The sequence below is a fragment of the Octodon degus genome, unplaced genomic scaffold (genome assembly GCF_000260255.1).
Source record: "Octodon degus isolate 3935 unplaced genomic scaffold, OctDeg1.0 scaffold00122, whole genome shotgun sequence".
Classification (NCBI taxonomy): Eukaryota; Metazoa; Chordata; class Mammalia; order Rodentia; family Octodontidae; genus Octodon; species Octodon degus.
The window spans coordinates 8,553,081-8,580,211 of record NW_004524698.1 but is presented as its reverse complement, the minus strand read 5'-3'; the positions used below and the strand labels follow the sequence as shown (position 1 = coordinate 8,580,211).

The 27,131-nt window shown below is 42.3% G+C and overlaps 1 protein-coding gene and 2 pseudogenes across 3 annotated transcripts in view; 1 reads left to right on the top strand and 2 right to left on the bottom strand.

Moving 5' to 3' along the window:
- Dhrs7b (dehydrogenase/reductase 7B) overlaps positions 1–27,131 on the bottom strand; it is a 63,151-nt gene that overhangs the window by 23,190 nt on the left and 12,830 nt on the right. The gene's annotated exons all lie outside the window — the stretch shown is intronic.
- On the bottom strand, positions 61–3,749 carry LOC101560131 (annotated as a pseudogene).
- Positions 26,301–27,131, top strand: part of LOC101559744 — a 2,139-nt pseudogene continuing 1,308 nt past the window's right edge.

The window sequence follows — 27,131 nt, the reverse complement described above, 5'->3', positions numbered from 1 at the left end:
CTTTTTTTTTTTTTTTTTTTAAGCTGTTCAGTTTTTATTGAACATGTTACAAAATGAGGTTTAGTTGAAAAACCCAAAGCCCATGTCGTCCTCTGATTCCTCCTTCTTTCTTTGCTTCCACCTTCCTCTCCTCAGCTGGCGCAGCAGGGGTGGAGGGCACAGGACCACCTGCAGGCACAGCGCCTGCCATGGGGGGGGGGGGAGCTCCAGCCCCTACATAGCAGATGAGGCTCTAGAAGTTGACACTGGCCAGGGCCTTTGCAAACAAGCCAGGCCAAAAAGGTTCAACACTGACACCAGCCTCTTTAATGAGGGCATTGATCTTATCCTCCGTCAAGGTCACCTCGTCCTCCTCCTCGTGCAAGATAAGGGCAGAGTAGATGCGCCCGGAGGTGAGCGCGGAGACGAGGCCACAATGCTGTCAGGCACGGTGCTAGTCGACGGAAGAAGTGAAGGCCTTACCCCAACGTGGCCTTAGCTTCCTCGGAAGAACCAAGCACCTTGGTGGAGGCTGAGGAAAGGATGCCCTCATTTCCTTATTTCCCCCAAGCCTCCTCAAATCCTTATTATTCACCCACAAACTATGACCAAACCAACAAGTAAGCAGGGAGATAAAAATTTAAAGTCAAGAATGAGCTAGAGAGGACATTACTGCATTTGTCACTTCAAAAGAAATACCCTATAAGGTCACTTGGTAAGCGGGTCAGTCTACTAGCCCACACGCTGGACTGTGGTGTTATGAGCACATTGATCCTTTTCAGGAAGGAAGAGGATGGAAATCAAGAACAAATTCTAGCAAAACAACAGGAAGCTTTAAATTATTCATGAGTTTGTGAATAACTACATACTACCATTTATCTACTAAATGTTCCATCTCTTCAACCCTGCATATTTAAAAAAACATTCCACTTTATTTCTGCAGGTAATATCAACTCTGTGCATACTTCCACCACACATTCACCTATGTACTAAACTGCTTTGATCCTGAAGTTCACGTTCAAGGTGGCTGTCCTAATCTAGGCTCTCTGCAAAAGGGTTCTGCTCCAACTTCAACTGTCATTTCAACTATAGTTGAAATAAATTACAGTTTAGTAATTCATTTTTTATCTACCTTTCCAAATATACCTAAGTTCTTGATTACCATAAAAAAGTAACACTCTTGGGCTTTAAAGTGACTTTCCCATCAACTGTCACTTTATCTACTACACATCCCTCTCTGTTCCACTGAGGCAAGCCTGTAGTGGACAAACAAGGAGAATGCATCTGAAGTGCCATGCTTTCACCCCAGTGCTACTGGTACCATCTCTGCCCCCAGCAAAAGTACTGAGTTCTGTCCCACAGGTCATGCCAAGTTCTAAGTATACACTGACACCTGGATCAGTAAGGTGTACAGCTGGCCCAATACATATGGCATACTGCAGGTGCTGCCTTCAGTCCTTCACAGGCCCAACGGTAGAAAGTGACGATGTGGGTTTCCTGAGGGCAGGAGGGTTTACTGTTGGGAGCTGGAATGATTGTCAGTCTACTGGCACAGCAGACCAGACAACTAAAGAATATGGCAGAAAGCATGAGGAGTTACCACATAAGTACAGTTTACAACTTTCATATAATGAATTAGAAAGGGGATAGATTTCAATCCAGCTGTGTGGCTACTTGGGAAAAGTTTCTCTCACTGAAACTTCAGGTCCTTACAAGGCAGGATTCATGGCAGGATACACTCACTTGCCCAGAATCAACCATTTCCCAGGATGAGCTGGAAGGTGGGAAAAGGGCAGCAGGAAAAGACAGTAGGGCTCAGCCTCTGGGGCCAGGTCCACAGGTCTGCACACCTTCCCATGCACCTCTGGAAACTGGAGTGGACACTTAGTGCCATTTCAAACGCACAACCTAGGACTGAGCCACAAGTCTATCCACGGCCACAGGGGACAAACACAAACTATGCCACCATCACCTCCAAAATGCAGAGGTTCTAGAGAATACCTACAAATATGCACAGACAGTGCAGGAGACTGAACACTTGAGCCAACCTCGGCCACTTACCAAACCATTAAAAAGACCTAATGCTTTGGGCCTCATCTCTGAGATTAGAGAATATAAGAATCCACTTTCCAAAGGGGTCAGGGAGATGGCTCAGTAGGATAAGCGCTTGACTGGCAAACACAGGGATCTGAGTTCAATCCCCGGTTCCGCAAAAAAAAAAAAAAAGAATCCACTGTCCAGATCTGCTAAGAGGTTGGATGAGTTACCTGACCACTGGCTTACATACGTGCTCAGGAAATGTAGCTGCCAGTAATAGTAGCATGATCCACACAAATGCAGAGCTCCCTGGGTAAGGAAGTCACTTCATGGCAAGTGGACTTCTTCCAAGGTTCCTAAACAAGACCTAGTTTATGAACACATTCTTTCATGAAACACAGAATTCAAAGTATTTTTATTCCTTTATAAACCATTTAATGAAGAAAAGTCAAAATTCAATACCCTATAATCCCACTTTATGTGCCAAAAAATGTCCCCAAGAGCCAGGTATGGTAGTACATACTTGTAATTCCAGTGACTTGGGAGGCTAGGAAAGAGCAATGCAAGTTCAAGGGTAGCACAGGCAACTTGGCGAGATTCTGTCTCAAAATATAAATAAAATATAAAAGTTGAGGATACAACGCTTAGGTTCAATTCCCAGCTCTACATGTGAGAAAAGAGAAGAAAATGTCACGAAGTCCAGGTCAGCCAGGAGAGCCCAGAAAGGCAGTGAGGTATCCCTCAGCTTTTTATACATCTAGGAAGGAACAGGATACAAACGAACCATCCAGGGTAGCTCCCTAGTGGAAGATAATTAAAGCTCTCAAGAAAATGCAATTAAAGCTCAAGAAAGAAAACAAAAACAAAAATCCACCCAGTGTTCCAGCCAGCCCCACCCCTGGGGCACGCCGAGATAGGAGATGGCGATTGAGACTGGGCGTGGTGGTGTGTGCCAGTAATCCCAGGGGTGGCGCTTGGGAGGCTGAAAACAGGAGGATCAGTACGAGAAAGATCTCCATAATGAGACCCTGAACACCCTATAGACCCTGTACAAACACATTTAAAAAAATCCAAGCCAGCAACCCACGGTATGAAGGAAAAAAACCTCACAATGTGTTGTACACTTCCAGGATTCTTTTTTTTTTTTTTTTTTTTTTTTTTCCAGGATTCCTTCAGCACTGATAAAACAACATAGGCCAGCCTTGGTCACCTGGCCCTGAAGCCCACTTTCCCTTGGCCAAATGTGGGATCCATCCTTTGGATGTGTGGTGCAAGTCTGCAGTATTCCTGGGCTTACAGCACCTACAGAGTTGATGTCACCTGGTGTGATAGATGTCCCTCACAAAGCCTCAAGTGGTCATCAGGAGCAAGCTTTTCAGAGATGGCTGAATCTAGAGTTTGTGGTTGGTTCATTGTCTAGTGCTGGGATTGGAGTTGTGCGTGCAACACCCATCCTAGGGTGGGTAGCCTGCATCAAAGTATAAGAGAGACAAAGAGGCTAGCTTTCCCCTTTGGTGTTTTTTCCTCTTTCTTTTCTTTTCTTTTTTTTTTTTTGGTCTTTTTGAGACAGGATCTCACTATGCAGTTCAGGTTAGCCTTGAGCTCACTTTGTAGCCCAGGCTGATTTCCTCCTGCCTCAGTCTCCTGAGTGCTGGAAATACAGGTGTGACCTACCACATCCAGCTGCCCCTCCCGTTTTCCCTCTTGCTGCTTTTTCGGTCTTCCTCTGCCATGCCAACCTGCCTTGGAGACAGGTGACTATGGGCAGAAACCTCCATAAACTGTGAGCTAAACAAACCTTTCCTTCCTTAATTTTGTGCATCAGGTATTTAGTCTCAGCAATGAGAGGAAAATAAGATGACTGGAGAAAGAAAGTGGAAAGTTTTTTAAATATGCACAGTTGATGGGACATCTAATAGGTTAGTGGTTTACAGTTATTCCTAGACTCATGAATAATTTAAAACTTCCAGCTGTCCCACTAAAACTCTGTTCTTTATTTCTATCCTCTGTGAGGAAGGTGCACAGCTGTATTCAGTCTGTTATTATCAGAATGGAAAATAATTAATAATCAGCTTTGACTCTCCCCCAGCTAACACAGGATGGTAATGAGAAACAACACCAAAACCAAGCTATTTATTTGCAAATCAAGTTCAATTTCAGTGTAATTTTCCCAACCAAGTCAGGCATGGTGGTACAAGCCTATATTCCCAACACTCCAGGAGGCTGAAACAAGAGGATTGCCCAAGCCAAGCCTGGGCAATTTAGTGAATTAGGGCTGGATATAGCTCAGTGAAAGGCCCTGCATTCAATCTTCAATATAAAAACCCAAAACAACAAAAAAGCCTTCACTAGGTAAAGCTGCTCAAATTGTCTAATTCTTTCCATGAGTTTCTCAAATTCTTAAAAGACCTCCCAACTTGTATTTCAGTATGCATTTGTCCCCTTGATGAGCCCTTAGACTGTAGGGCTGTCCCAGGTTCTCAGAAACAGTTATATCAAGAAGACAGCAGAGTGAGACACAGACACCCCTGTCTTGGTGTGATATCTGGGAGTCTTCTCACTGCCAAGGGGTCTGCTGCAGAGTAGAGGAAATTTATCTTGGCTGGTCACATTTCCAAATTAGGAAAAAGAAATGTATACAAAGCAAGGTCATCAGGAGGTCTGTGGTTTTTGTTTGTTTTAATGTATTTAGTACAGGGTCTACAGGGTCTCACTGCACAGATCAGACTCATAGTGATTCTCCTGTTTGCAGCCTCCCACGTGCTGGGATTACAGGCGCCCATCACCCTGCCCAGTCTCAATCACTATCTCAGTGTGCCCCTGGGGCAGGGCTGGCACAGCATGCCAGGGATTGAAGCCTGAGTCTGCTTAAGCAGGAGCTTTAATCCTCTGAGATATCTGGCCAGCCCTGCGATTTGGTTTGGTTTTTTTTTTTTGCAGAACCAGGGATTGAACTCAGACCCTTGCACTTGCCAGGAAAACACTTATTCCACTGAGCCATCTCCCCAGCCCTCTGTCATTTTTTTAATATAAGGTTTAATATGCTTTTATACCAAAATGCTTATTAACTGCTAGTTTTGGATCTGTAACCAGATTATGAACTGAGAGAACCAGAGTAATGGTATAAAAAGGAAGTGGGAAAGAAGCACACTGGAAGTACGCAGCAAGGAATGGCCAGCACCACTATGAGCACAACAGGAGGCAAAACAGAGAAAGGGATAGAGTGACATCAGGAAAGGAAGAGGTTCCACCATGGAAACCACAGAGCACACGTTATCCAGAAGTGAGGCCACATTGCATACATGCAAAATGTATACCACAGACATGCCCACCCTCTTAATTGCCAGGGAAGAGACTTGAGGCATGAACTTGCACTGAAGACTGCAAAAACTAGCATAAGTCTCAGAGAATTCAGGGGTCATGTGCTAAGGCTATCTGCTCATATTTTCATATATCACAAAATTAGTGAGCTCAAACCTAGGTTAGGAATGTAAGAAGATAGGGGTGAAAGCCTGTTTCCAGGCTCAGGGAGCAAGAGTGGTTGTAAGTTCTGTGACCCTGGCCAGCTGCTCCTTTACTCTGCATGGATATGTTCTTTTTCTGCAGATCCAGGATTGAACTCAGGCCCTTGCACTTGCCAGGGAAGCACTTATTCTACTGAGCCATCTCCCTGGCCCTTTTTTATCATAATTTTTTTTTTTTTTTTTTTTGAGATGTTCTTTTTCAAGGCTTTCTGAACTTCAACTTACAATAAGACTATCACTATCAGCTCTGAGAAAGTCACTCTTCATGCCACCCACTACATTTCTCATATACTGGCCAAAATTCTCAATTGTGATTCACAAATGGAATCTGTTCCCAAGTCTCCTTTCTTTTCTCAAGTAATTTTTTTAAAAAAATAAATTATCCTGCTTCGGCAGGCACAGGGATTAGGGTGTGATCCCTGCCCTGCCCTGCCCGCTGCACCCCCAGGGCATGATGATACAGGGAATGAGACGTGGATGGCACACACCTGTAATCCCAGCACTTCAGAGACTGAAAATAGGAGGATCACTACGAGTCCGATCTGTGTAATAAGACCCTGTAGGCCCTGTACTAATTACATAAAATAATCAATAAAAATAGGCAGCTGAAATTTCCTCAGAAACTACACACAGAAATTAAACAACTAAATCTGAGAATCAATGAAAGGGATCTTAAAATCATCCCAAGATTATAAAAAGAACCATATCAAGTATGCATGTAGGATGGAACATAAACTAATTTGCCATGTACAAGAAAAACTGCCCATCAGAGAGAAATCCCAAATGGAAGACAGGACACTGGGAGTACGCAGCAAGGAGTGGATTAGTATCACCAAAAACAGGATCTCATTCCCACCAACCTATGTCTACTCTTCTATTTTCTGACGACCTATTCTAATCTGCTGGTCTAATTAAAGTAACATAACCTGTGGCTCATGTTTATGACCCATCTCTGTAAATATATCTATAAATCTAGTTGCAGAAAGTAAAACAAAATAGAAAAGTAAAACAAAAAAAAATAATAATAAAAATAAAACCAGAGTAAAGCTGTTCTTTTCTGGAGTCAAGCAATCTGAGAAGCAGGCTCTCTTTGAATGGAAAGAAAGAACAATCTCCTACCCTGGATGGCAGCTATTTTGCCAATAGCCAAAATCATGGCACTAGTCCCTTCTCAAGTCTTTTGACCTGAAGCAGAGTGGCTGGGAGAAGAGGGCAGAAGATAGCTTCATGTCAGCTGGACTTCCCAGGAATGCTGGAACAAACAACAAGAGAGTATCTTGTAGGGTGTACTGTGGGATGCCAGCCTGAGGGCCTTTGGTTTAGAAGACTAAGGTCTGGCATTAGTAAAAATAAAAACAGAAGACTGGAGAATACTTTAGACCAGGGTCCTGAGTGTTCAATTCTGAGATTAACCATGATGATGCACCCTCTAGTCTCCAATAAGAAACCAGGCCCTGTGTCCAGCAACCCCGGCAGGGAAGGTGGGACAAGTGTCAAAGTTCAGCTTTAGCCTGGCAGCATGGCCACACAGGAGCATGGTGACCACAAGGCACTGCATGGAGGATAACTATCTGTTAGGGTATCAAGTCTTAGATAAATCTAGCATTGACTTTGACATACATAAAAATTAGGGTTTCTAAATAGGCTTTTCCAAGGAAATTTAGGGTTACTGGCAGATGATGAAATGATTTCACTCTTTCCTAAAACATGTTGGAGCTGAGGTACCTCTGCACAGAAACTGGTTAAGGCACTCTCTGTGATGAAGTTAAAAAAAAAAGAAAAAGTCACCAGGCTGGCATCAGAGAGCACTATGTATACTTTCCACTGGACACAGGTAAATTCATTCTCTATATACAACTTAATGTCCTACTGTCAAAATGGATCATTCCAACAAAAGAACACACAGGAATGTGAATGTGTGTTTGTGAATGTGAAGGTCCTAAAGGTGTTATGGACACACAATCTGACTAGAACAATTTCTAGAGAGTTCAGAATGATGGTAGCCATGCTGGCAGCTTTTGGGCTGTCCAAGTGTTAAGTGTGACCCTTAAAAGACCAACTTTGTGACTCTGTATCCACACAAGTGGGTCGCCTCAGGTCCTGGACATCACATGCTTGTCCCTCAAGGGCTGCCTGGTACCAGGGGCTGGGCTGGGCCTGAGGAGTAAGACAAATGAATAAAGGAGACTTGCTGACTGACTTCATGGAGTTCACAGCCTCGGCAGGGAGACTAACAATAAACAAAACAACACAAAAATCAAATGGTTATAATTTTGATAAAGAAAGCATCATTGTAAACCAAAAGTAAAGTAGTAAGCTGTCTAAGGTACAAGTCTTACCTGGAGATTTCAAAGTCAAAATAATTCAAACTTTAGGACACTCAAAAGCATGCTCCTGGCTCGCTGCTGAGTGGTAACTCTTAGATCTTAATATCTTTAAAAAATTACATACAACAATAGCAAGAAGGCAGACAAGATGCCAGTATAACCATGAGGTCAGGAATCCAGCTGTATCTACAAGAAACTGGTAGAGCTGGGGATGGTAGTACACGCCTGTATCCTCAGCTAGTTGGGAGGCTGAGGTAAGAGGATCACAAATTCAAGACCAACCTGGGCAATTTAATGACAGCTTGTCTCAAAATGAAAATAGAGCAGGGATCAGACTGGGATGTATCTCAGTACTCCTTGGGTTCAATTCCCAGTGCTTAGAGGAAAAAAATGAAAAGCAGCTAGAACTGTGTGTAGGCATTAGAAACAAATACAGCAGCTTACAACATCTGCATCCAAGATTGAGCAAAACTATACAATATTGCTGTGCAGAGGATGTATTCCACAGATACTGAGTTCTACAGTATGCTTACTATTCCAGGCTCTGAGTTAGATGACTGTCCTCATACAGATGACATGCAAATGGGAGGGATAGCTAATAAAGGTAAATAAAATGTAAGTCACACATATTACACTCTGAGAGCTGCTAAAAGCAGGAAAGGAGAGAGGAAGTGATGGGCATTCTGGGCACTTACCTAATGACCTACAGAAAGCTGGGGGCTAAGGAGAGTTCAGTGTCTTAAGCACTTGCCTGGCAAGAGCAAGGTCCAGAGTTCGATCTCCAATACCAGAAAAAGAAGAAAAAAAAAAAAAAAAGAAAAGAAAAAACAGTGTTAGGAGAATGTAAACCAGCATAATCGTTAGGGCCAGGGAGGTAGCTCGTAGAATAGGCGATTGCCTGGTAAGTGCAAGGTCCTGAGTTCAACCCTGTGTACCTCAAAAACAAAAAAACCTGAGCAACAAGCTCATCAGTTTGAGTCCAGCCTGGGCAACTTAAGAGACTTAGTGAGACTCTGATTTAAAATGAAAAGTAATAAAAGGGCATAAAAGGGCTGGGATGTAGCTCAGTCAAAAAAAAAATTTTTAAAAAGGCAATGTCCATAGTTGATGGATATAATTGACTCATTACTTTTTCAATTATGTTCCATTCATCTGAAACATTAGGCTTATTCCTTTTAATTACTCAACACATATATGAATACCTACTTAGCTCCTTACGAAAAAAAGACTGAGCCCCCGCCACTGCAGAGATTAACAGTGTTTATGATAATGACGGAAAAGAACTATTAATAAATAAACACTTGATTACAATCTGGCAAGGACTACAAGGAGACAAATGCTATTTTAAGCATATGACTAGTCTGGTCATTTGTATTGCTTTTCCCACCACTAAAATGCCCTGTAATCTTTCTTTTCCTTTCTTTTTCCCCATGTGATGTTTCATAGGGACATTCAGAGTAAAGGAACTTCATTATTAAACTTCACAGCAAGCGACTTAAATATGCTGCAAGAATAGAAGCACAACAAAAACCAACCTTAGTTTTGATGTGTTTTTTTGTTTGTTTGTTTTTTTTTTTTGTTTGTTTTGGTACTGATGTGCTTTTAAAGTGAACTTGGCTCCCTGAAATATAGTAGAGTGGTCATAAAGACTCAAGAAGTCAACAATACAGAAAACTCAAAGGGTAAATGTCGTCTCAGTGTCCTCAAAGTACTCTAAAGCCATCTCGTTCAAACTTTAGCAATATTTACATTAAATCTATATTTTCTTTATTTTTCATGTGATGCTGAGAGTTGGATTCAGGGCCTGTCCCACATTAGGCAAGTGCTCTATTCCTGGGTTATTCCTCCAGCTAAGCTTGTACAGGTATCTTCTTATGGACTAAATGACTGAGACAGTGTCTCCTTAGGTATTTTAGGCAGGGACTGAACTCACCATATAGTCCAGGCTGGCCTAGAACTCATGGCAATCCTCTAGTCTTACTCTCCAAATTCTGGGATTACAGGTATGCAACACCACACCAGGCTAAACTTGTATTTTAAAGGCTATCAAGGATGTTCACAAAATATTAAATATTTTGAGAGCCTTCAGTATAGAAAACATTCTCTCAAACACTTTGGTAAGTGGGAGGCAGAAGAAAAATTGGGGTTTCTGGGGGCTTACTCTTCCTTGTTGTCCACCTTGCTAACTTCTATTCAGCCTCTCCCTGCTTGGACATCATCCCTCTAAGTCTTTTGAGCTACCCAGGAACCCTGGCCTCTACAGGAGGACAGTATCAGGCTCCACAATGACTTTCCCACACAGCTGCCTCCCTCTCCCAGTATCTGAGAAAAGAAAATTTGGCTTTGCATTTTCTGCCTCCTATGCTTTTTTTTTTTTTTTTGGTGGAACCGGAGATTGAACTCAGGCCCTTGTGCTTGCCAGGGAAGCGCTTATTCCACTGAGCCATCTCCCCGGCCTACCTATGCTTTTTATATGGTGAGAACTTCCTAAATGTCTGTCAAATGAGACTGAATCATGGAGACGAACTATTCCAGTCCTCTTGGATTACAGAAAACACTGGAGCCCAGACAAGTCTTATTTGCCAACACTCATTCGGTAATGAGCAGAGGAACTCCAAACCCGAAGTCTGAGAAACAAGAGTACTCAAAATCCATTTTAGGGCTGGCCAAATAGCTCAGCTGACTAAAGTGCCTGCTGAGGCAGAGTGCAGCAGCCAGGGTTCCATCCCAGCACACCATGCCAACTCTGCCTCCGGGCATGCTGAGACAGCGATTGAGACTAGGCATGGTGGGGTGTGCCTGTAATCCCTGCACTTAGGAAGCTAAAAACAGGAGGAACACTAGGAGTCCAAGCTACCTAGTAAGACCCTGTACTAAATACATAAAAAAAAAATAAATAAATAAAAAATCCATCTTAACTACTTGCAGTTACCCTGAGAAAACCAAATATTTTTATGACTTCATTTTTGCAAAAGATTACTAACACATATAAAAACAAGTCACATGCCAGAAACAACAGATATTAAGTGGTACTTCAAGTAGTCTTATGGTTTAAATTACAAAAATTTTGGAGGACTATGTAGTCCAGATTGGATTCCACTTGTGTATGTAGCCTAGGTTGACTGCAAACCTACAGCAATTTTCTTGCCTCAGTCTCCCAGTTTCTGGGATTATAGGCATACACCACCACACCCTTCCCAAAAGTTAAGAGATATTTTATAATAATGATTGTACTTAAAATATGTGTGGTACAAAAAAAAAAAAAAAAAAGGGGGGGGGGCTGGGGAGATGGCTCAGTGGAATAAGCACTTCCCTGGCAAGTGCAAGGCCTGAGTTCAATCCCTGGTTCCGCAAAAAAAAAAAATAAATAAAATATGTGTGGTGTTGATTTCATGAGAGAGCATACAGGTAGGAAGGCCACACACCAGAAGGACTAACCTCCCTGGGAAGGAAGGCATAATAACCTGAGAGCAATTTGCCATTGCCAGGGTCTCTGCTTCCACTTAAAAATAGCCTCACGAAGGCCCTAACACTTTATTTTAACAAGTGACCTAGCAAATGTTTCCTTGGAGACACGGCTGTGTCTTTTCAGGACAAGCCCACAGTAAGTAGTTAAGCAATCTATTTCACCCATTGTTAGATTTAACACTTTTCTTCATAGATGAAGAAATTGTTCTCCCCTTATATCTTGCACAGGACTTTTTCAAGCTATACTAACAATTATTTGGCAAATTCAGGAGTATGTATTAAAAGAGGAAAGAAGAGGCAGGTGTGATAGAGCATGCCAGGAAGCTAAGGCAAGAGTATGGAAATTTTGAGGTCAGCCTAGTTAGTGAAACTGTCTCAAAACAAAATTAAATTTAAAAAAAGGGCTGGGGGGGCTGGCAGGATGGCTCAGTGGTCTAAAGCGCCTACTTAAACAAGCTTGGCAAAGCACACGGACCGCGGTTCAATCCCCCAGCACCACATGCCAGTCAGCCCCGCCCCCTGATGGGCTGAGCTGGACACACACACACACGCTAAATAAATAAATGTTTTATAAAAAAAAAAAAAAAAAGGCTGGGGATGTAGCTCAGTGCTCCATGGGTTCAATCCACAGTATTGGCAGGAAAAATTACTACACTCACCATAGCTCTTGTCAGTGTGTAAAGCCACAGGCCTTTTTTTTTAAGCTTTGCCACCGAGTGAGGTAAAAGCATGACTTTTAAAGCCAAACATTTGAGTCAGGAAACACAAGTTTCTTACCTTCTAGCATAGCAAAATGCCAATGGGTATTTAACCTAGAGGATGGGTACATGCAGTTTCACTGCACTGCTCTTTTTTGAATCTCTGATTATTCCTATGGTTTTTCTTTCATGTTCAACTTTGTCCAAATAAGGCCAACAAAATGAATATAATCAGCTTTATTAGAAGCACCACCTTGCATAATAAAATTAGCTAATAAATACTACCACCTAGAATGCTAAAAGAAAAAACTGAACTATGTCAAGTTCCAGTGGCAGCTATGAGGGGCAGCATGATGAATAGGGTCTTGATCTGGACTATAAGTGGAACCTGAGACAGGTGACTACAGAAACGTTACTACACATTTCTCAGCCTCACTTCCTGATATATTTTATGAAACAATTGGCTCACAGCCACATTGCCCTTGAGAGTCCAATCACTATCTATATTAGAAGCAACTGCTATACTCAGTCCTGATCTTTGAAATCACTAACAGTAGAAAGGAATCTAGAATCTTAATATCTTCCACCAACGATATTAATGTAGTTGTTTACTACAGAAGTGTGCTATCCTGAAGACATGGTGATATGCAGACCTTCACTCACTGGGCTAATGTCACCTCTCCTCCAGTCTCAAGTAACAGAGTCACAGTGAAAGGCCCTTTACCCACACCCCATTCCATTGCTCAACCCTCCTACCCACAGCTGCCTGGAAACCACTGAGACCAGCCTCATCCTGGCTTGGATGTATTAGTCATCAGGTAGCCAGGTATCCTGGGATATCATCTGGCTCCCAAATCCCAAACTCTTTCTGACCCCATCTCCCACTCCTCACACTTAACCCAGTATTCCTCTTCATCTGTCATCAGCCAAATACTGTGCATTTTCAGCCTTTCTCTGTTCCTACTCCAACAAAGTCTGGGTTCTCTTGAGGTTAAGAGGTCCCCTGCAGCCCTGTGCAATGGTGGCCTTTTGCTCTCCCACATCCTTTCTTTAATGGATCACAGGAGTAATATGCTCTGCTTTGTGCCTCCCTAAAACCACCCAGCTGTGACTGTTTTATAGACTCTCCCACCTATTGCTCCTCATTAAATCTTCCATCTTCCTCCTGGTCATCTCTTTTGTCACCCATTAGAGACTTCAAGTTCTTGCTATCACTTCCTCTACACATGTCCTGTCTCATAGTCCTTGCTATTCTTATATCCATGAGTACCCCTTCCAATACCTTAGCTTAGTGGTGGGGAACCTAAGGTATGCATGCCATAGTGGACCATTTATACCACAGAAAGCTCCAGAGGCATTGGATTCTATCCCCAGGATCCAAAGGAAACGTTCAAAGCAGTATCAAGAAACAGCCTGCTTTTACAGGCTAGTTTTAGATGTTACACGCTGTTTCTAAATAGTCTGTTTTTAGAAAAAGTCACCTTAGGGTGACATATGCTTACTGATTCCAAGAGGTCCTACTGTAATCTTGTTCTTGGGCATGAGGAGCAGGTGAACCTCATTTCTAATGTCCTGATTTTACCACCTGCATACCCAGTACCTGTAGTCATTCTGAGATAACTAAGTGAGCCTTCAGCTGTTTCATGAAGTACATTTTGGTTTTTTTTTTTTTTTTTTTTGGCTTGTCTGTCAGGAATAATTTGGAAACTATCTGAAAATTTATGTCCTATTATAGAAAAAAGCAGACAAAAAGAGAGCTCAGGTTAAGCACTGATTCTAAACCACTATGAACCATTGATTCATCTTTCTTTTTTGGTACATACATAAGCAGTTTAAATTGTACTGACCTCCAGTTTTTGGTGGTTTTTGTTTTGTTTTGAAAGTTAAGGGGCCTGCCCTTTAGCTCAGTTGTTTGGGGACCTGCCCCTTAGCTCAGTTCTTATCTGCATTGGTGGTATAGTAGTGAGCATAGCTGCCTTCCAAGCAGTTAACCCGGGTTCGATTCCTGGACAGTGCAGTGTATGTTTGGGGGCCTGCCTCTTAGCTCAGTTCTTTAAGTGGCTGCTTCAACAAAGCAGTCAGGCTCAGCTTGCTGTGGTTCGATCCCCACAACTCAAGCCAGCCAAACCTGCCCTGAAGGCATTCAGTGCAAAAAAAAAAAAAAAAAAAAGAAAAAAGAAAGTTAAATAGTAAGCATGCTTCTAAGTTTGACGTATTATATGCAGATCATATAGAATGAGAATGAAAAAAATATATAGATATATATCCTGTGATGATAAAGGGAACCAGTCTGGCTTTTCTGAAACAATTTCCTGAGTGCTTCGAGGCATGAAATGCACACTCCGATGTGAATATCCACATTCTGATTTTGTGCCTCTGATGTGGGCCATCAAAGATCAGGCTTCATCACTGTGATGGCCAGGTATGGTGGCATATGCCTATAATCCCAGTAAGTACTTGGGAGGCTAAGGCAGGAGGACTGCTGCAAATTTGAGGCCAGTCTGGGCTACATAGTGAGTTGAGGGCCAGCCTGTAATAAAAAGGGAGATCCTGTCTCAAACAGAAAGAAAAAAAAAGGTTTGCAATCACTGTCCTAGTCTCTCACTCTGACCTGTCCTCTATTTCTTGTCTTCCAGCTCTCTTCAGCCACTCCCTAGTCACACAGCACCTTATTATTATAAGTGACATTACATGTTCCCATGGATTGTTTTTCCAGTTACTTAGTTCTGTTTTGGTTAGGTAGTTCTTTTGAATCTTTCATCATATATTCGTACTTTTCTTATAGAAAACACAAATAATGTTACATTTATACCCAATAATTTAATCCTGGAAGATGCTAATGGTTTTATTATTTATTTATTTGATACAGGGTCTTGCTTCACAATTCAGACCCAGTGATTCTCCTGTCTCAGCCTTGCCAGCGCTGGGATTACAGGTGTGTGTCACCATGCCCAATTTCAGGACGCCTAGATTCAGGGCTGGCACAGCATGAGGTACCGGGGATTGAACCTAGGTCCCTGTTCTTGCCAGGCAAGCACTTAGTGAGTATATAAAAATAAATATGCATAAAGGACCAGCCAGGCAGCTCAGTGGACTAAAGAGCCTGCATAGGCAGGCAGAGCGCAGTGGCAGCAGCCAGGTTCCATCCCCAGCCTGCTATGCCGGCCCTGCCCCCAGAGTGCACTGAGGCAACTGAGACTGGGCATAATGACACAGCCTGTAATCCAGCACTGGGGAGGTTGCAAATAGGAAAATCTCTACAAGTCCGAACTGCGTAGTGAGACCCTGTACCAAATACATTATTTAAAAAAAAAAAAAAAAAGCAACACACACAGAAAACCAAAAAAAAAAAATTTTTTTTTTTGGTAGGAACACCGGCCCCTGCACTCTGCCTAAGCAGGCTCTTTAGTCCGCTGAGCTAACTGGACATTATTTTTTAAATTATCTTATTTTTATTTGATACAAGGTCTCGCTGCACAATTCAGACTCATAGTGATCCTCCTGCCTTAGCCAACCCTGCACGGGGAATCCAGGCATGCGTCACCAAGCCCGCCTGTAACATTTTAAAGTATTTTCTGCGTCTTTCTCTCTCTCCTCTGGAATCCTCAAATGTTAGTATACTTGAAGTTACCCACAGACTTCTGATGTTCTATTTGTCTTCAAGTCTTGTTCTATTCTTTTTTTTTTTTTTTTCAATTTTATTTATTTATGTGTGTGTGGCCAGCTCAGCCCACCAGGGGGCGGGGCTGGCTGGCATGTGGTGCTGGGGGATCGAACTGCAGTCCCTGTGCTTTGCTAAGCTTGTTCTAAGTAGGTGCTTTAGACCACTGAGCCATCTCACCAGCCCCAAGTCTTGTTCTATTCTTGAGATCTGATGTTGATCTACTGATCTGTTTCAAGTTCACTGATCTTTCTTTTGTCAGTTCATATTCACTGTTGGGCTTCCTTAGTGAATTTTTCTTTTCATTTCAGTTACTACAGTCTTCACCTCCACATATCTTTTATAGGCTATCTCATTTATTGAGACCTAAGTGTAGCACTGTTTGTTTTGTCTTCTTGAGACAGGCTTTCATTATAAAATTCTGGCTGGCCTTGAACTCCCACACCCAGCCTCCAGGGTGCTGGGATTACAGGCATGCGCCACCACGCCCGGCTTCTACACTACAGTCTTCAACTTCCCTTTAACTCTCTAAATATACTTTCTTTTAGTTCTCTGAACATTACAACGTCCTTTCCTGCATGGGATTAATTGAGAAATGCTGAGCCAATGTCTAAGGACACTGAGGAGAGAGGCTCTGAAAACTGTATAGGAGCTTGAGCCCTCAGCTGACATGAGTCACAACTCATCCTTGGCAACAAACTGAGTTCTTCAATGGTTCACTGAAGTTGCTAGTCTGTCTCCCCCTACCCCTTTCTCTTCTTTTTGGTACTGGAGATTGAAGCCAGGGCCTTTATACTGAGCTACATCCAGACTCTGTCCCATCTTTTTTTTTTTTTTTTTTTTTCCGGAACCGGGGATTGAACTACTCAGGCCCTAGTGCTTGCCAGGCAAGCACTTACTCTACTGAGCCATCTCTCTGCCTGCCCCCACCCCTTGATACAGGATCTCCCTAAGTTGCTGAGTTGTCCAGGATGGGTTCAAATTTAGGACCCTTCTGCTTCAGATTTTCAAAGTGTTGAGATTACAAGTGTGCACTACCACACTTGGTTTAATTTTGTATTTAGTGACATGCCCATATTAAACCTAGAGACTTTGTCTCACCTGCAATATGTGGCCATTAATATTTTTTCTGATTATTCTTTCCTTTTTTTCATATTTAGCTTGGATTTCCTTTTAGGGGTAACCTCTATATTGCCTCTGTATCTACAGTTTAGTGGACAATTGATTATTGGTCAGAGTTTGCATTCCAACACATCACAAAAATGTGGCATCCACTTTTTAGAGATGGATCTGTGTGTGGGACGGGAAGCATATGCAAAGTTCACACCATTTTCATCAGTGCCTCTCATATCTCTTCTGCATGTGCACGTAGTCTCCTTGCCAGTCAGGGATACACAGATAGCTTAGGCCCTTGTTGCTCTCCTCTACTCATGTAAGTTGTTACCCTGTCACCTAAACTGTGTGGAAATGTATCAAGCCCATCTTTATCCTTTGCACCTATGGGACTTCTCAGTCAAATTTCTGGCTAGTCCACTGGCCCATTGCTTGTGTAAGTAGTGCCACAATTTTAGACTCACATAGAAGGCCACAGAATGGCCTTGCTTGCCACCAAAAATACCAACAAAGCTGCAAGGCATGGTTTTGTTTGGCTTTACTGTTGCTGCAAATAAAGCTAGTCTCTACTTACACTGATGCTGCTGGTCTTTACATTCTACCCCACCTTAAATTACTGTACTGACCAAATAGGGGTGTGGGATGGGAGCAGCCCCAGGCAAGAATACCACAGACTCCAATTCTTCTTATTCAAAGTTCAGTGGTATTTAACAAAACAAATACTTCTTGATTTATTATATGCATATGGCTGACTTCAGAACCCCTAAAATGCTTATTATTTTGTCTTATTTGGCTTTTGAGATTTGCCAACCTTTCACTCTTCCATATCAGAAGTGTTCACCTCTTTTTAAAGGAATTTTTAATGTAAGTTTTTCTACTACCAGATATTAATATTCCAATGATAATGGACAAAAAAAAACATAGAAATTATGTGTCTCAAATAATCCTATCTAAATGTCCCCATTATCACTACTGCTGTGTTTGGCTCTGAATGTCCCCCAGAGGCCCATGTATTAAATGCCTGTCCTCAGCTTAGTGCTGTTAGAAGGTGGTATAACTATTAGAGGCTGACCCACTAAGAGGTTTAGGTCACTGGGGTACCATTGGATTCTGGTCTCTTCCTCTCTTTGTTTCCTGGCTGTCATGAGGTGAGCAGCTTCCTCTTCCACACATGCCCATCAAGATGTGCTGCCTCACAACAGCCCCAAAAGCAATGGAACCAAACAACCACTGACTAAAAGTAGGAGTTAAAAGTGACCTCCAACCCCCTCTTTCACAGACCTAGTCTTTCTATGCAGCCCAGGCTGGCCTGGAAATTTATCTCAGCTTCCCTAGTGCTGGGATTATAGGCATATGCCACCACAGCTGGCTTCATTTTTTATTTCTGAGACAGGTTCTCACTAAATTACTCAGGCTGTCCTTGAACTTATAATCCTCCTGCCTCAGCTTCCCAAGCTACTGGGACTAATGATGCACATTACAAGGCCAGCAATTGTTTTTCTTTCAAAAATGATTATTTCAGGTATTTAATTAGAGTGATATAACTACCACATTTCAGTCAGAAACTTTACAGAAGAAATGCCTTGATGGGGTACAGTGGTTCAACCCTTGGGAGGCCAAAATGGGAAGATTACTTAAGATGAGTTCAACTTTTGCCTGGGAGGGCCAGCCAGATAGCTCAGGGATTAAAGAGCCTGCTTAGGCAGACAACAGGGGGAGGGCACTGGGGCTGGCAAATCCCTGGCCTGGCCTTGCTGGCCCCGCCCCACCAGGGCACCAGGTGTTTTGTTGAGACCAGGTGTGGTGGCATAGGCCTGTAATCCCAGCACTTGGGAGGTGGAAAAACAGGAAAGATCTTTACAAGTCTGATCTGTGTAGTGAGACCCTTAGACCCTATACTGCATACATAAAAATTTTTTTCAAAAAATTTGCCTGGGAAGCTCAGCAAGACCCTATGTGAAAGAGAAAGAAAGAAAAAGAGAAAAAGAGAGAAAAAGAGAGAGAAAGAGAGAGAGAGAGAGAGAGAGAGAGAGAGAGAGAGAGAGAGAGAGAAAAGGGAGATCTGTGCCAAATTAAATAGAAAATATTGTAAGGAAAATATTAACTTTATTAGAAATAAAGATACATTCCGTAACTTTTTCTTCCTGTGGTAATTCATATTTCCTGATTTTATCTAGTATCCTTGGTCTGTTATCAGTGGCTACAGTTGTCCAAAACCTTCCTTCAACCTCAGTAAGTCACCAAATTTTGTTTCCTACAATTCAATGTTTTTTCTACTAAATACTTTAAGTTTGTCTTAGTTTTTGCCTAAGGTCATTTTTCCTTTGAAATATAAATAAATTAGAGGTGAGAATGATAATCTTAAATGTTTGGCATAGCTAAATGTCTTTGGAATCAAGTAGATCTTGGTTCAAATATTAACAAAGAAACTATGTTAATAACTTTGGACAAGTAACTTAAATGCTTCGGTCAGTTTCTTTACGTGCAGAACATGTCTCTACCTTACAGTATTGCAGGGAAGATTAACTGAGTATATGTATGTTTAAAAAGCCTTCTAGGAGCCGGGGAGATGGCTCAGTAGAATAAGCGCTTCCTTGGCAAGAGCAGTGGTATGAGTTTGATCCTTGGTTCCGCATTAAAAAAAAAAAAAAAAAAAAGCCTTCTATCTAACATAAATGATAGTGATTATCACTATAATTTCTGGGTTATTTAGAGGGATAGTAGGTAATACGAAAAATGGTGAAAACAACAAATAAAATGAATAAATTAGTCTTTTTCCTTGCTGTGCCCAGACATATTGGTAACCAATTAATCAATTCAAATTTCTTAGCTGGGCATGGTGGCACACCTTGTAATCCCAGCACTTTGAAGGATAAGGCAGAAGGACTACCATGAATTTGTGGCCAGCCTGAGCTACATAGTGAGTTCAAGGCTAGCCTGGGCTACATACTGAGTCACTATCTCAAAAAAATTTTAAAAAGTTCTTTATCTCTCTTGTCTACCAAAAGACAATGAATGAACATACCTCCCCTTTTAATCTCTTAGTACCTTCATATCATTTTGTTGTTTTTTTTTTTTTAAACCAGGGATTGAACTCAGTACACTGTACTTGCCAGGCAGGCATTTATGCCACTGTTTTTCCCTTTTCTTAAACTAAAATGCTTGTACACAGCCAGGCATGGTGGCATATGGGAGGCTGAGGCAGGCTTACTGAAGCAAGTTTGAGGCCAGCCTGGGCCACAAAACCAAGTTCAAGGCCAGTTTGCACTACATAGTGAGAATATGTCTCAAAAAAAAAAAAAAAAAAAAAAAAAAAAAAAAAATCAGAGGGTAGAGTTGGGGGAGCTTCTACACAGTATAATATTCTACCACATGCAATATACAAAAATGTTTTGTATGTTTGGTGGGTGGGGCATCGGGTGGGGAACACAGAGGATCTCACATTTCAACAGACTTGAGCACCAGAATCACCTACTTCTGGCTGGCCTTGTCCCAGCCTTAGCACCTCTGCCCCTACTCCTGCTCATTTTACGTGGCTGCACCTAGCACCCAGCTTCTCACAAAAAGAAAGCAATCCCCAAGCCAAGCTCTCCACCAGCCCTTCATCTGGAGCAGTCTCTAGAGTGTAACAGCCCCTCCAGCACCAAGGTGGGCCAGGCTCTGCACCACACAATCTCCCAGAAACCTAGGCTGAAGGAGCCTCCAGCATGGAGGACATCCCCATTCTGTGTCAAGAAGACAACTCAGCAACTTGCCCAGGTAAGATGGTGACACTGAAGCTTTAGCAAGATTGCTGAAGGCCAGTTAGTAAAAGCATTCACACCAGAAGTCCCTCTGAAGAGCTGCCAGTGGGGCCAGATTGCAGATGTGCTGGCCAAGTGGAACAGAAAACAGTCACTGTGGTGGTCATGCTGAGCTTATACCCTGATGGCTGCTCCACAAGGTCAACACCAGGTGCCCTCCCTGCTGCTGCTTTCCCATGCAGTCTCACGGGGTTTTGAACCTAGCACTACAGTATCATCAACCTCTCTCCCAACTCCTCAAGTCCATTCAAAGAAATAGGATGGCTGCTGAAGAAGCGTAAGAGAATATCTGTCTCCTGAGAAAGTCACTCTAGTGACAATTCACAGCAGCCCTCACAGGACTGTCCTCTACCCCCTAGCCTCCGTTCAGTCAGGTCTTCTATTCTGCTACCAACACACATGGACACCAGCCGCAGTGGCCACTGGAATAAAGATGACATCTGCATGTGCCATACTGAGGAGGACCTGACTGCTTGTCCAGGAACTGTTCTCCTACCTGAGAGGCAGCACCGCCAGCTGGTGTTGCTTCCTTTGAGACACAATTTCAGGCTGTGCCATCATGTCTGAGCTGTGCCAGTCACTGAGAAACAATTACTGCTACATGCTACTCTTCACCTTACACTTCTTTTGTAACCCATGATGCAAGTACCAGATGCTGCAGGCCCTGACCCAGGCTCCAGGGACCAAGAATTGCACCATCTGTGTACTGTCAGGCCTGATCAGAGACACCTACTCCCCACAAGGCCTGACTCAAGAACTACACAGATGGTGGTGCCTTTTGCCAAGTAAAAGAATCTGTAAAACATTATCTGCAAGACACTATGGTTAACATTTCGTATAAGGTCATGGAACCCAGAAAGTTGAAGTCAACTTTACAGCCTAGGATTTCAGATGTGACAAGAAGCTTCAGGAGCAAGAGTCTTCAGCACTTTGTACATGACCTTGGGGCCAGATTTCCCATCAGGCCTCCATTACTGTGCACTGCTCTGGAAGGCCAGGGTGAAGTTGGCAATGCCTGCAGGAAAGTTAGGACTTAGCTGGGGACATTCCCAGGAAGGCCTCGAGGAAGGCAGAGACTGGAGGATGTAGGAAAAGGTATTGATACCAGGAGGATCACCAGTGTTTAGTCGGCTGCCTAATTGGACAAGAAACCTTGCACACACCTGTTGTCTTCCCTTCAAATGGGGCGGTGATGCAGATGGGCCTTCCTCCTAAAGGGAGAGGAGCTGAAAGCTTAAGTTGTAGGCTTCAGCATGGACACTTTTTGGCCCCAGAACAGGCATCAGGAGAAAGCAACAGGTATTGAATCTTTCACAGTCACACTATTGCTGTTCTTGTTCCCAGAGACATTGACTAACTTCAGAAAACCAGATGGAAGGTGTATTCAGCACTGCACTGTATTTTACTTAATGCATGATGTCACTGAATATGCAAATCTACAGCTAGGAGTGCCAGAGTATGAGTTTAGCATACATGAGGTCCTAGATTTGAGCCCGAGCACCAAAAACTTAAAAAGAAACCAGTGCAAACTTATAACTCATTCTGAATGTATTAGACAGGAAAGGGAACAGGTGGAGAGAAGAAAAGGAAAGGCAGGGCTCAGCCTCTTCACCTAGTTCAAAAGCCTACTGACTCTTGACAACCCAGGGCTTCATCGGGTGTCTGGCTAGAGCCAGTGCTTTCAGAGTAGCTGTTTTCACCTTGGACCTAGAGGAATCAGCATTTTTGTTCTGTGAGAAGATTATGTTCTTTGTAGGATTCACAAAGTTTCATTCATCTGTAGTCAGTACATTTCTTGTTAAACTGAAATGACTTTGCCAAGTATAAACAAAATTGTGAAATTATTTTACAAGCTCCAAAAACCATCTGAAACAAAGCAGAGCACTTACTTTTACTGGAAAATCCTTCGGCTATGCAAATGTACATCATTAAAGCCCGGATTAATTAGTAAACCTGAATTTTCATAACCCTAGATTATTTTTTATTAATTTAGTACAGGGTGTACAGGGTCTCACTACACAGACTGGACTTGCAGTGATCCTGTTTTCAGCCTCCCAAGCACTGGGATTACAGGCACGTGCCACCATGTCCAATCTCAAATGCTGTCTTAGCACCTCCCAGGGGTCAGCAGCAGCAGGCCAGGGATCAAACCCCCAGCCCCGGAGTCTGCCTAAGTAGGCGCTTTAATCCACTGAGCTATCTGGCTGGCCCTCCTAGATTCTTTTAAACTAAGAAAGTCTGGCACTACAAATGAAACATAAATCTCTATAGTTCCCACATGGCAAAGCAAATGATTTGGAGTCAAACTGCTGCACCATTAGTGTTCCTCTGTGTGACCATGGAGCTCACCTCCTCTAGATGCCTGCTTTCTCACCTGTGGAACAGGGCAATAATCCTGGTCTCTGTATCCCAAGGCATGGGGGTAGAGGTGGGAAACTCTCCTGCTGGCAGGAATCATTCATCCCATAGCTGCCAGAAGCATCCCCTGCTAAAATTGCACATTGGCTTCCTGTGAATATTTTACCCTGAAGGTATGAATTAGATCAAGGAAAAACTCAAAATTATCTGGTGCCTCCTGCCACAGCTCCTAGAATATTTGGATGCATCTGATTTGTCACATATAGTCTCTCTGGTAGCCTAATAAAAGCCATTTAATTTCATCCATTCCCTGGCTCAAATGCTGAATTTGAATGAGGATGAAAGCAAAAACATATGAGAAAGGAGCAACACGAATACCTTTAACACCTCAGGTGCCCTCACTGTGTTCCTATGTCATAGTTTTCAGCAACTGAAATTATTGCCACTAAGAGTAGCCAGCTGGATCAAGTCCTCAGGAGTAGCACACACAAATATATGAGAACCACTATTCTACTTTTATAATTTGTAAGTCTCAGTTAAGAGGAGGAAAAAAGCTCACCCTTTATAAAGAACTAGCAGGAGAAGACCATGAAGGGAAAAGAGTGCTCATTCTTCTTTTGGATGTTTTTATACATATTATAGAATATTACAAGGTTTGGGCTGGTGAGATGGCTCAGTGGTCTAAAGCACCTACTTAGAACAAGCTTAGCCAAAGCACAGGGACCGCAGTTCAATCCCCCAGCACCACTTGCCAGCCAGCCCCGCCCCCTGATGGACTGAGCTGGCCACACACACACACACACACACACACACACACAACTAAATAAATAAAAATATTTTTTAAAAAAAGAATACTACAAGGTTTAATGTCACAACCTTTCCTCCTTTGAAAATGTGGTAGGGCCAGGCATGGCAGCACGCACCTGTAATCCCAACACTTGGGAGGCTGAAGCAGGAGGACTGCTGTGAGTTTAAGATCAGCCTGGGCTATCTAGGGAGTTCAAGGCAGTGAGTTTGAAACAGTCTGACCCTGTCTCAAGAAAACAAATAGCGCTGGAGAGATGGCTCAGTGGAATAAGTGCTTCCCTGGTCAAGCACAAGAGCCTGAGTTCAATCCCCAGTTTCACCCCCCCCCAAAAAAAAGAAAACAAATAGGAAAAATTAATAAAATAAAAGCAGAAGCATTGCTACTACAAATGCCAACTCCTTAAACCAAAGCATATTTTTATTTCTAATACAATTAATTTTTGACTGTTCTAGAGTTATTTTTAGTATATAATAACAACTGTGAGTGAAATATAATAGAACCGATGTCTAAATTATACTAAAAAAGTAACTTTTCATCTGTTACCATGTATGGCTATTGTAGACAGATAAATATTGATAATAACTGTTAACTTTTTTTAGTATTTGCAATGTGCCCAATGCTACCTACCTCATACTCATGATCTCATATCATCCTCATAGTTGGGATTATGGGCATGTGCCACCATGCCTTGCTAAATAAGAGAATTTTTAAACCACAATATTGTCCTAATACGGTGTCTGACTTAATGACTGCTAAACACTGCATACATAAAACAGGAAATCTTTATATACCTCCTTTCAAACCTTAGTGTTCTTGGTACAAATAAAACCTTACTTAATAAACCTAATAACAAGAGCATAGTGTAGCAAGCAAGTTCAAAACATTAGCATGTAGCATTCAATCAATTCAGTAGCCACAGAAGACCTCCTTCTACTACACAGTTTAGTAGCTAAATCTGAAACTGGGAAGAAACCTAAGAATCTCTTAGGAATTCATTGTACTTTCTCCCTTGTGAGTAGCAGGATGCGTCCAAGCTCAATTTTCACATTATTCAATTTCACTCTTCATCCCCAAATTTATGGCCTTATAGATTGAGATTTTATTTCTGTACTTTAACAAAAAGAAGTCTCACATGGGTATAACTGGGAGTGAGCAATGACATTAATGCCTTTAATAAAATAGGTTCTGTTTACCAGAGACTATAATTTTGATTGGATACCAGCAGGAATTTAAGTAAAACTAGTGGTAATAATTATCTTTAGGGGGCTGGGGATATAGCTCAGTAGAATAAGCGCTTGCCTGGCAAGTGCAAGGGCCTGAGTTCAATCCCTGGTTCGGAAAAAAAGAAAGAAAGAAAAAAACTCTTAAAAAAATAAAAATAAAAAAGCTAAATACGGTGGTACATGCCTGTAATTGCAGCAGGCTGAGGCAGGAGGGTTACTGGAAGTTCAAGACCAGCCTAGCCTACAAAGTAAACCTGAAGGGCCAGGGAGATAGCTCAGTAGAGTAAGCGTTTGCCTGGCAAGCGAGGGGCCTGAGTTCAATCCCTGGTTCTGCCAAAAAACAAACAAAAACAAAAAACAAATGAAGCCACCTGAGCTACATATACAGCAAATAGTCTCTGGAGCAGAGGGAAGGGGGAAGGAGGGGAGTGTACAAGAAACTGGGTTAGATGTGACCACTTGAGGGCACCCTACCACAAACAACTGCACATGGAGTCAAACTATTCTACATTAATGCTCATAACATCCAACATTTTGAACATTACTCTTTTATTTTTTTATTTTTATTTTTATTTTGCGGAACCAGGGATTGAACTCAGGCCCTTGCACTTGCCAGGCAAGCATTTTATTCTACTGAGCTATCTCCTCGGCCCTGAACATTTACTCTTGTCCAAAATCTTATTACATCGGGGCTGAGGATTTGGCTCAGCAGCAGAATGCTTGCTTAGCAAGCTGGAAGCCCTGGGTTCAGTCCTCAGCATCAAAAACAAAAAATAAACTTCCCCTAAAAATAAACAAACAAACCTCCCCCAAAATCTTACTATACTGTAGGTATCAGTAAATTTTAAAATCTGAATTCTCCTGTTGCCCAAAGGAAAAGAGGTCTTTTTTCTCCATATTCTTAGAGCATTTCTTTGAAAAAACTAGTATTTTAGCCATTCCTGTGTCCTTTTGTATATTCAGATTTTTTAAAAATCAGTAAGTTAATTCTAAAGCTTGTGGAGGAGACACACAGAAATGCCCACAATATTTACTTCTCAAATCAATTAAGGCAGTATGCTCCATCGAGGCCTGCAGGGAGAGCACAGCCGGCAACCAGGATACACATTCAGAGAGAGCATAAGCCCTCAATGTCTACACGGCAACTGAAAATGTACTCTAAGCTTAAGGCCAGGACATCTGGTTCCTTGCGAGAGGAGAGACTGACAGAAAAATCTCAGTTTTTAATAAAAGAGCTCAGGACACAGGAGTAAAGAATGAGGCTCACGCGAGGCCGACCTCGTCTACCTGAAGTGGCTGAATCACACACATTTGGAAAGGAGATTTTAAGATCATCAAATCTTCCAAATCTCAGAAAAAATGGCTTTCATTTGGTTAGATATCAGATGTCTGCATATTTTTCTTCTTTGCAAAGCATTTGGCTATACATTGCCTTCAAACACGGAAATAAAAGTTAATCCTCCTCAGGACTTTGAGATAGTGGATCCTGGGTATTTAGGTTATCTCTATTTTCAATGGCAACCTCCCCTGGCTGTGGATAATCTTAAGGAATGTACAATAGAATATGAATTAAAATACTGAAACGTTGGTAGTGAAAGACGGAAGACCATCTTGACTAAGAATCTGCATTACCAAGATGGGTTTGATCTGAACAAGGGTGTTGAAGCAAAAATACACACAGTTTTATCAACGCATTGTACGAATTGATCAGAAGTTTACAGTTTATGGTCAGAAGCTACGTATTGGAAACCAGAACAAGGAAGTCTGGAAACTAAAATTCAGGATATGGAGTGCATATTTACAACTGGCAGTTCTTACTGTGTTCTTGGAAACCTGGCATTGTTGTACACTCTGATACTAACTACTGATATAGGGACGTGAAATTCCCAACCCGGCCTGAATGAGTTCGTGTTCTCTAAAACCGAAGAATGAATTTTAGGAACAAATGGAGGCTGAAGGTAAAACTTTATTGGAAAGGAAAGCTTCTTTCAGAGAGGGACAGAAGGGGGTCCTGAGAGGGTTGCCCAGGAAGCTGTCTCCTTCAGGTTATTTTATAGCACAAAACCATGTGGGGCTAAGGTAGAGACAAAGGGGTCGCGCTTAGGTGGATACAGGGTGGGACAAAACTATGG